The sequence below is a fragment of the Osmia bicornis genome, chromosome 14, assembly GCF_907164935.1.
Source record: "Osmia bicornis bicornis chromosome 14, iOsmBic2.1, whole genome shotgun sequence".
In the NCBI taxonomy this organism is placed as follows: domain Eukaryota; kingdom Metazoa; phylum Arthropoda; class Insecta; order Hymenoptera; family Megachilidae; genus Osmia; species Osmia bicornis.
In genome coordinates, this window is record NC_060229.1 from 6,596,868 (window position 1) to 6,607,217 (window position 10,350).

Sequence of the window (10,350 nt, forward strand, 5' to 3'; positions counted from 1 at the left end):
GAATTGTATTTACCCAATATGTTACTCAATTGTATATTACACTGATCTTATATTACATATACTATATATTTTCATCACTTATTAAATTAAATTAAAAAAATAGAAGCTATTTTATAAATCCACGGATTTTTTTAGAAATTGTCAATAGATATTTAATATGTTTAATTACACTTATTATTCATTCTATGCTATCTAAAGAGAGTAATCTGTACTGATTGAAGAAGGCACGCAGTAGAATACTGTTTCAACAAAACTAAGAGTATTCTATCAGCTCCTTGGTCTTATATACTTTGTAAACGGTACTCACTGACGACGTCGCAATTGAGTCTTCCCTTCTGCCAAGTAAAGTGGTAGGCAACATCTAACTAAGCGTGACACAGCATTTCTTGAAATTGAGATTATTTTATTATTCGACATCACAAATGATTATCAAATTTTTAGGGAATTGACGATATTTAATGCATATTCATATTAAAATGATTTATGTTCCTACTGCAATTTCATATGAATGCCGTTGATTAACACTAAAATGATCGAGTCATAGGTAGCAATTTTGTCTAAAACTTTCTTTTTTTTTTAGTTACTCTTTGGCACTATTCTTCAAAGCACAGGTGAAAGTATATAATTTTCTGGAAATTCCTTCGATAAGAAACAATAATATATTTTTATTGCAATATTTTCTAACTGGTGGGTTCTTCTTGGTTTGGTTTTTCTATGGTTAACAGAAGAATACTGTGCTTTCGAATCATCATTTTAATCCACATCGTGATCTTTTTCCAGCTTTATTGTTTTTACATATTTTAGCCAGGACCGAATTAAAATTTCGAGAGTCTCCTTGGATGATAAACTTGGTTTAAAAGTCAAAATTTATTTCGATGTATCCAGCTTCAATGATAAATGGATCGAGAAGAAATTCAAATTTGTTTTTATATGAAATGAAGCTATTTGCAAAGTTTCGGCCAAATCAGATTTAACAAGTTCTCGGAAGTACAGCCAAAATAGTTAAAACTGATTTTTTTTAATGGAATTTATATGGGGCACCCTACAGATGCGGGAGCCGATATCGTTATAGTGTTAACGGCTAGTTAACATTTGACGACTACGGCTACTAAAGCGGAGACAATTATATTAATTAGGTCTGTGTAAATAAAATTTTATGTATTATGCCGAAAATTTTTAATTATTATCTCGGAAACTAAGGCTAATGAGGATATCGCTTTATATTTAGATCTGTTTACGCCCTCGCCTCTGTTTCTTCAAATTTCGTGTCTATCAACCACTAGAGACATTTAGATCTAAAGCCGAAACCTTGAGATGTCTTTAATTTCATATATTTATTTCATTATGTTCTATTGTATTTTAAACTACATTCGTTGCTTTTTATTTTTAAATACATGCAGAGATGAAATATACAATAAATTCGACAGGTAAGACAAATTTTAGGAGACCATTCTTGGGGTTAAAAGACGACGAAAATCAAGAATGACAAAATAACGTTCGCAGCATTATTGCATAATTATAAACAAAGATTTGCGTCGAAAGCGCCTAAAACTGGCAATCCGCACAGCACCGACGATTGAACGTCGTCTTAGTAGGGGCGTGTACAGTCATAGCCAACAGTGATTGAGTACTAGAAGCTCAACGCTCTGCTTCTCTGTGCTGCAATATTGTAACATGGCGTGCTGCTGACTATAACAGCTGAATTATAATGGTCGACAAGTTCGTATTAATTTTAGTGAGTACAGTGTGCGTTATAACACTTCTTCCAAGATTAAAAAAGGATTTAATACTGAGCAACGAGTTGTCAGCACTTTATATCATATTGTAATAAGAAAGAACATTATACCACGTGGTAAGCGCTTACATTACATTACGTTACATTATATTGACGTGGGCGCGCCTGCGCAAGATGGCGTTTTAGGGGAGCTCCTCTCCTATATCGCCCAGTGGTAATCTCGAGTATTCAATGACTGTTGTCTATGACTGTACATGCTCCTACTAATACGATGTTCAATCGTCGGTGCTATGCAGATTGCCGGATTTAGGCGTTACATTCTTTCAATGTTTATAAAATAATTTTGTGCACAGTTGAGTGTTTCACCGCCCCCAAAATCGGGCAATATATACAGGGTGTTCGACAACAGGTGGACAATATTTTAAGGGGTGGTTCTAGGGATCAAAATAAGACGAAAATCAAGAAAAACGAAATAGCGTTTACGGCTTTGTTTTCTAGTTATTAACGTTTAAAAATTCGAGTAAAAATCGCCAGAAACCTGCAATCCGCTCAGCGCCGACGACCGAACGTCAGGTCAGCAGGGGTCGGTACAGTCATAACCAAGAATCGTTGAATAGTAGAAACTTACCTCGTGCTATTCTGTTTCTCGGTACTGCAGCATACGGCTTCGATTCTTGTTGTGGAACACCCTGTATATATATATATATATATATTCTGAAAGGTCTCGACGAGTCCTGCCAAATGAGCCTAGTCTCAGGTTGCGCAAACGGAAAAAATTAACCTAACCTAACCTAACCTAACCTAACCTAACCTAACCTAACCTAACCTAACCTAGCCTAATTAAATCGAGAAAGGTAATGGGATTGAGCTTAGGAAAAAAATTTGTATTTTTTTTGCGCCTCGTGGATTCGTACTCCCGGTCTCGCGTCGAAAAGCGAGTGCCTTAACCTATACGCTATTCAACCGCTATTATAAATAGAAACTTTAAACTTCCTTTTAAGTAAAAAATACAAAAATTCAACCGGTTATAACTTTTTCATTATTCGTTTGCGCAACCTTGGACTAGACACATTCGATAGGACCCGTCGAGATCTATCAGGGGACATATCCTAATTTTGGTTTTATGGGCGGTGAGACATGGAACTGCAGTCAAAAACTAACTTTAGGCATTCGATTTGTAGGAGTATTCTTCTCTTGGTTATGTTATATTACAAGAAATGTATATATAACATTTGGCTGAAAGAGTTAGGTCATTCATACATTTCCTAAGTCATGTGTGCAGTGTGCAGTATCGTATTTTATACTTTATTTGTAACGTACATAATATAGCTATCGTAGCATACGTGTGTCATTTAGGTGTTTGCGAAGAATGACGTAGCATAGCATGCCGTTAGTTGAATGCGATAACTGCTTCGGTCTAATTTTCGATGAAGCGTTGACTGTTTTACCAACGTGGAATTCGTAGTTCGGCCTTCACCCTCGCATCACCTGAACCATTTTCTGCTCTATTAAAATCTCTATTTTTAACTAACGGCCACACGACTTAGGACTACTACCATATACGACTTAGGACCACTACCAAGCGTACTTCGGTGTTCATAGAAAATTGTAATAAATCAACAAATTAGTAGTTAGAGGCAGTGGAAGTGTGTTATAATTACACAGAAAACACGGAAGAAAAAGTGGACGTAAATGCAGCAGGAAAAATTCATCCCGAATATACGGAAAATGATAAAGAAGATAACATAACCTCAAACATGAGCACGTGGTCAACCCCTCAGTTAAATACGATTAAAAAATTCTTGGATGGCTCTAACCAAACTAAAATTCCTACACCTAGCCTCTTGAATGAAGAGGATAGGAAATCAGTCAAGAGAAAAAGTGATACTTTACCAAATTTGGAAATGGCAAAAACCAAAAAATCAGAGGGACGCACGTCCAAGGATTCAAACCTCAGCGTTTTGGAAGCAGAAAACAAGCTACTAAAGCAAGAACTAAGCAAATTAAAAGAAAAAATTCAGCAGCTCACAAATAAAGCTGATAATAATAAGGCATCAGAAACCAATGGGAAAATGGAAGTGGAAACCACAGCTGTGGCATCCAGCAGCCCTGCACAAAGCGAGCCCCAGCAGGAAGAACCATTTCAAACCGTAATGAGGAAGAAAAATCAGATCAACCGAGACAAAGAAAAGGGAACGCCAGCCCAGCATCATCCTCAAACATCTGCAACGCCAGCAACATCATCTACATCAACTCCAGCACCACCACACACAGCTAAATCCAAACTTCCAAAGCAGGACCAAGCCAGTACACCCAACAATAGAAATGTAGGCCCAGTACTAAAAGGTAAACCGCCACCTATAAATATCCTCTACCAAGACCCTAAAGATACAATAAAGTTAGTTTCAGAAAAAACAAAGAATAAATTCCACATAAAACGTATAAGTAATATAAAACATATACTCCAATTAGAATCAATAGAGAACTTTGAGGAAGTAAAAGGGATTTTAACCTGCGCTAACACTTGTTACTATACATTTACTCCAAAAGCTATAAAGAACCATTCATATCTTTTAAAAGGTTTACCACAGTCTTTCACAGAAAATGAAATCCTAGATGATTTACAAGCAATAAGTGATGAGAATCTCATCTTCACCAAAGTTGATAAATTCAAAACTACAAGATCCATTAGAGAGAATAGAACATTACCCATATATCTAGTACAGATAAGTCCTAATAGTAACCTAAATAATTTAAATAATATTAAACATGTCAATAGACATTTAATAAGATGGGAAAAACTAATAAAGAAAGGTGACACACAATGTAAAAGGTGTCAAAGATATGGCCATACAGCAAGCAACTGCAACATGAATTACAGGTGTATAAAATGTAACGAACCCCATGGCCCTGGTGAATGTAAAATTAATCAGGACACGGAAGGACCTATCAAAAAGCTCTTTTGTGTCAACTGTAAATCAGAAGGGCATCCTGCTTCGTACAAGGGCTGTCCCAAATTTAAAGAGTACAAACTTAATATTAAGAACCAAAATAGTAAAGTCAATAAAACTATAGAAAAAGTAATAGTTAACCCAGCGTTCACCAAGGTAGGTGTTTCATATGCAAAGGCTACAGGTATTAAAAATCAGGACATGCTCCCAAGCACAATGCCACTCAATACATTTGGTTTCTCAAATGCGCATGCAACGCATACACCATGGATCCAGGATCAGAAGCAAATAATCATGTTAGAAGCAAGGACAACAAAAATTGAAAAATCAATAGAAAACATAGCAAGTACAATTGAAGCAATGAATACACAAATAAAACAGCTGGCAGATATGCTAAGAAACTATCAATACATTCAATAGCATATCTTCTCAACCATGCAAACTAAAGCTGTTAACAGCAAATGTAAACTCAATAGTAAGTAATACAAAAAAAATAGCCCTTACATTACTGTTAGACAAACATAAGCCAGACGTAGCTCTTCTAAACGAAACACATTTAAAAGAAAGACACACTCTATATTTTAAACACTATAATGTTATCAGGCGCGACAGACCAGGAGGCAAAGCAGGAGGAACAGCGATTCTAATAAAAAAGAACTTAAAATATGAAATAGTAGCTAACACTGCAGAAACAGAATTAATAGAAACTACAGCAATAAGTCTCAATATAGCAAACAACAATAAGCTAATATTGGTAGCCGTCTATGCTAGGAAGGGGCCCACACAAAAATTCAGATCAGATCTTGACAAATTGTTCGACAAACTAAATCTGATATCACAGTCAAATTATTATATTGTTGCAGGAGACTTCAATGCAAAGCATATGAAGTGGGCAAACAGGATAAATGATGAGAGAGGTATAAACCTCCTGGACTGGTTAGAAAATAATGATATCAAATACAGACTACAACTCCATCACTCAAAGACACCTTCATTCCCTAGAAACGCATCATACATCGACTTAGTTTTGTCAGACGCGAGGTTAGAAATTCTAAATGGCATCAACAATAAACTCCCCACGATACAGTTAGAAAGCGATCACACAGCAATCATAGCACAAGTGGAAATACAGAGCCAGAACATATTAACAACAAACGATGCAATAGGCACATTCTGCTATCCCAAGGCAAAATGGGATAAATTCCAACAAATTCTGCAATCATGCGACCTGAACATAGAAAAAGACACGAACCTCTCAATAGCACAGACAGAAGAACAAATACTTAATATCCAACAAAAAATAACAGAAGCCATGGATCAGGCAATACCTAAAAACAAACCCCAAAACGCAACTGATAAGTATACAACCAAGAAAATTAAACAGCTAATCCAGAACAAATTACAGCTCATTTCAGTAATTAGGAAACTCCATAGATCAAAGAATACAGGTCCTCACATCAACCATATAATAAGAGCAACAAATAACAAGATCCAAGCTATAAAGAAAAAGATACACGCTGAAGTAAATAAAAGAGTAAACAGCTATTGGCTCAACAGAATCGGTAAAATAAGCACAAAACAACCGGACAAAATGTTCAATGAGATAAATAAAATCTTCAGAAGAAAAGAAACCACTGAATTACCAGCTCTCAAAATACCAGCAAATAAAGAAAACCTAATTCGTCGGACCAATATAGATATTAACGCACTAACAAAAGACAACGGTAACAACATAATCATAAACGATACAAAAAACAAATTAAACTTCCTGGGTATCCAGTATGCTTCAGTAAGCGAGCAAAACACTACCTTAAACAACCCAAAGTTCAGGAAAATAATTGACCGAAAATACAATGAAATAATGACAAAAATCGCAGATGATATCCCGACCACAATCAGTAACTTTACACAAACGAATACGGCACTATCTCCGAACCAAATAGACTTATTACCAGACTATTTCACAAACCCCTTCGAAATTCAACTAAAACTAAAAGAACTCAATAACAAAAAGTCTTCAGGAAACGACCATATACCAAATGTTGTTTTAAAAAAGTTACCTCAGAATATAATAAACAGCTTAACGATCCTGTTCAACAACTTACTAAATCACGCACATTTCCCCACTTTCTGGAAAAAGGCAAAAGTAATTCCAATTTATAAAAAAGGAAAAGACGCTTCAAATCCTAACAGTTATAGACCTATTAGTCTGTTGTCAAATATAGGCAAACTGTTTGAGAGAATTATAAATAGTAGAATTTTGGCAGTCTGCCGAGAAAAAAACATAATCCCAGAAAACCAATATGGCTTCAGGAGACACCACACAACAACACACGCAATAAATAAATTATCCAGCGACGTCAATTGGGCGCTGAATGCTGGCAAATGTGTGGGAGCATGTCTCATAGACTTAGAGAAGGCATTCGACACAGTATGGCTAAACGGCTTAATAACCAAATTACATAAAAAAGAATTCTCCCTCCCTTTAATCAAGCTAATCCATAGCATGATCTATGGTAGAAGCTTCGTTACTAGTCTTGGTAATATAGAGTCATCTCAAATATTTTATCTGGTAGACGGCCTTCAACAGGGTACCATAAACTCGCCCATTCTATTTAATATTTACACTAGCGATGTCATTCAGCTCTTCGGCCTAGATGCCACAAACTGTCAACTGTTAGCCTTTGCGGATGACCTAATAGCTTATACAACGGATAATTCACCCAAACAAGTCCAAAGTACGCTACAAAACTGTATTAATAAGATATTCTCATACTACAAAGCATGGAAGTTAAAAGTAAACGATGACAAGTGCGAAACGATCCTTTTTAGACCCACAATCAATAAAGCATCCTCGGCTATTAGATCACACTACAAGAACTTTTCTCTAAAAAGCGGAGGAGGAGACACCAATGCTACTACCTTAATGAACAAAAATATAGTTAAATATCTTGGTCTGCAGCTCGATAATAGATTACTGTTCAATAAACACATAGAAACACAATTAAAAAAAGCGAAGGCAGCATTCATTGCTAATGCAAGATTGTTTTATTCCAAAAGAGTAGACAAGAAGGTCAAACTAACATGCTACCAGCTTTTAATAAGGCCCATTGTTACTTACGGATGCGAGATATGGTATAACATCGGAGCATCGATAATGGAAGAGATTCGGGTTTTCGAAAGGAGATGTCTAAGAGCTTGTATGAACCTATATAGGACCCCTAACTCCAATTACCAGAAATATTACAGTAACTCAGTTCTTTATAATACAGCAGGCATAATTAGAATAGACAATTTCATGGTTAAATTAATTCGGAATCACTTTGCTTCGGCATCAGAAATAACAAACAACAGCCTAATCTTCCCAATTGCTTATCCAGATTCAAATTATATTAGAAAAACATTAACCTCTGGTTACATACCACCTGAAGCGTTTATCTATCTAGACAATCACGGCTACATCCAAAACAACCAAGCTGTTCCGATTTTATACCATGTACCGCGGCATAAGGCAAATAAAACAATCACATATACTCCACAGTCTGCCGAAAGCATCCTAAAATATAGCACAGCGATTTCCGTGAGCGATAAATTGGAGTATAACCAAATAGGTAATATAAAAAAAATCTGGTGGCTAAAGAATAGTAATGCTTAGCAAACTTACATTTAAGTGCGGCACTACCCTGTATTTAATAATAAAAAAATAAATAAATATTTGTATGAGTGTGGGAGGAGTGAATGAGTCTTGTAAATAGGTATGAATGTGAGAGTATACGGATAGATAATCGGAAATTAAACCTAACATGCATATTTTAACTCCCTATGCATTGTGCCTTATTGTAATGTAAGATGTATGACAAGCAAATTGTATGCGCAAAATTAGTATTATTGTCGTAGTGTCTGAGTGGGACATGTACATAGGTATGACTCTGAAGTGTGAATATACAAACTAAATTTTAAACGCATATAAATAAGTACAAAATATGTAACAAAAGTCTGACACTGTGATCCCACAATAGCGTAAGTGATCCTGTGATAAAAGCACAAAGAAAAAGCAAATGTGCAAAAGTATTAAGTTTTTAAAAGTATTATTTTCTACCGTTAAAAAGTATTATTTACTGTTTATTTATTAGTTTTAGTTTTAATCAGTTTTAATTAGTCTTAAGTTTAATATAAGAAAAAAGCAAATGTTAGCGCCTTTTTTACGGCATTTTTGAGGTGCAATCGGAATCTCGCTAGATCATATCGAATACCAAAGATAAATTACACTAACGAACGCTAGTCCTGTACTATACTTCGTAATGACAATACTCAAATGTAAGACTGAATAAGAAAATTCTATATAAGTCTCGCGTCCAAATATTTTAGAGTTATATTAACTATTGGTTTATTTATAGTTATACCATTGTAAAGTTATTTTGTAAGCCATAAATAAACAATTTTTAAACTAAACTAAACTTAGGACTACTACCGGTTCTCGTCCGATCACCGAAGTCAAGCTAAGTTCGGCGCGGATAGTACTTGGATGGGTGACCGCTTGGGAACTCCGCGTGCTGTTAGTTCTTTTTTTTTCTTGAATTAAAACAAAAATTGGCAGCCGTAGATATATCTTAACATTAAGCAACAAATATATATTCTGTAGACATACTAAACTGTAAATCAAGTAATATGTTAGTAAAAATATTATGTAATATGTGTTTTGAATTCGTCTCGATGTCCTCTAAATATAGTAAACAAGAAAAATATATGGTCCTATTTATAAAACCCAAGGTGACCCCGACTTCGCCATAAAAACAAACTATTTTCAAAGTTTTTGTTACTGATATCTATTGTGCACTTCATACCCTGCAACTCTTGTTCTAAAATTTTTTTAATCAGATGGCTGCAAGTGAGTGAAAAATCGTGAGTAACGTTACAGGTAACACCCTGTATATGTTGCGTATACGGGGCCCGTCCTGGAGGTGCTGCCGCCTCGCGTTCTTTTTCGGTAACTAAATCCCTCGTGCGAGCGACGCGTACCGCGGAGCCATATTGAGTTTTGTAATAACACAGTCAACATCTCGCTGCGCATCTTTTATATAAAATTACGTGTTCGGTGAAGATTTAGCGTCGGTATACAGACTCGTCTAACTCCTCGTTACTTCGGGGATACGATATTGGTGTGTTTTCCTCGCATAACAGTTACCTCGCATCTTGTGGTGAAAAACATTGTAAACGGAATTTCCTCGACGACGCCACGTGGCGTTACGCGTCTCGCAGCTACCTCGTTCTCGCCTCTCGAACATTCCCGAACCTTGTCGGTCACCTCAAATCTAAGTGTGAACATTGGTTGGTTGTGAAGCGCGAGTGACAGGCCGAAATAAACCTTTTGTATTTCTTTCGGAGCGCGCGGGCCCCTCGCAACGGTGTACCGGCCACCTCACCTCCTTTGTTGTGTTACCTCAAGACTATTTTATAATAAACTGACGAGATTTGAGTTATTTTATTGTTTCGGACTCCACACCGAGGTGAACCTCTCGTTCCCTTCTAAACAATATATGATATGTATCTATGTTTGATTCATGTTTGTTGACATCTTGCCTCCCGTGTCCCCGCGCAAGGTTTTTCGTACACATGTACGGACACGGTAAGCAGATGAGTTCCCTGACGATAGCGGTGTCGAAT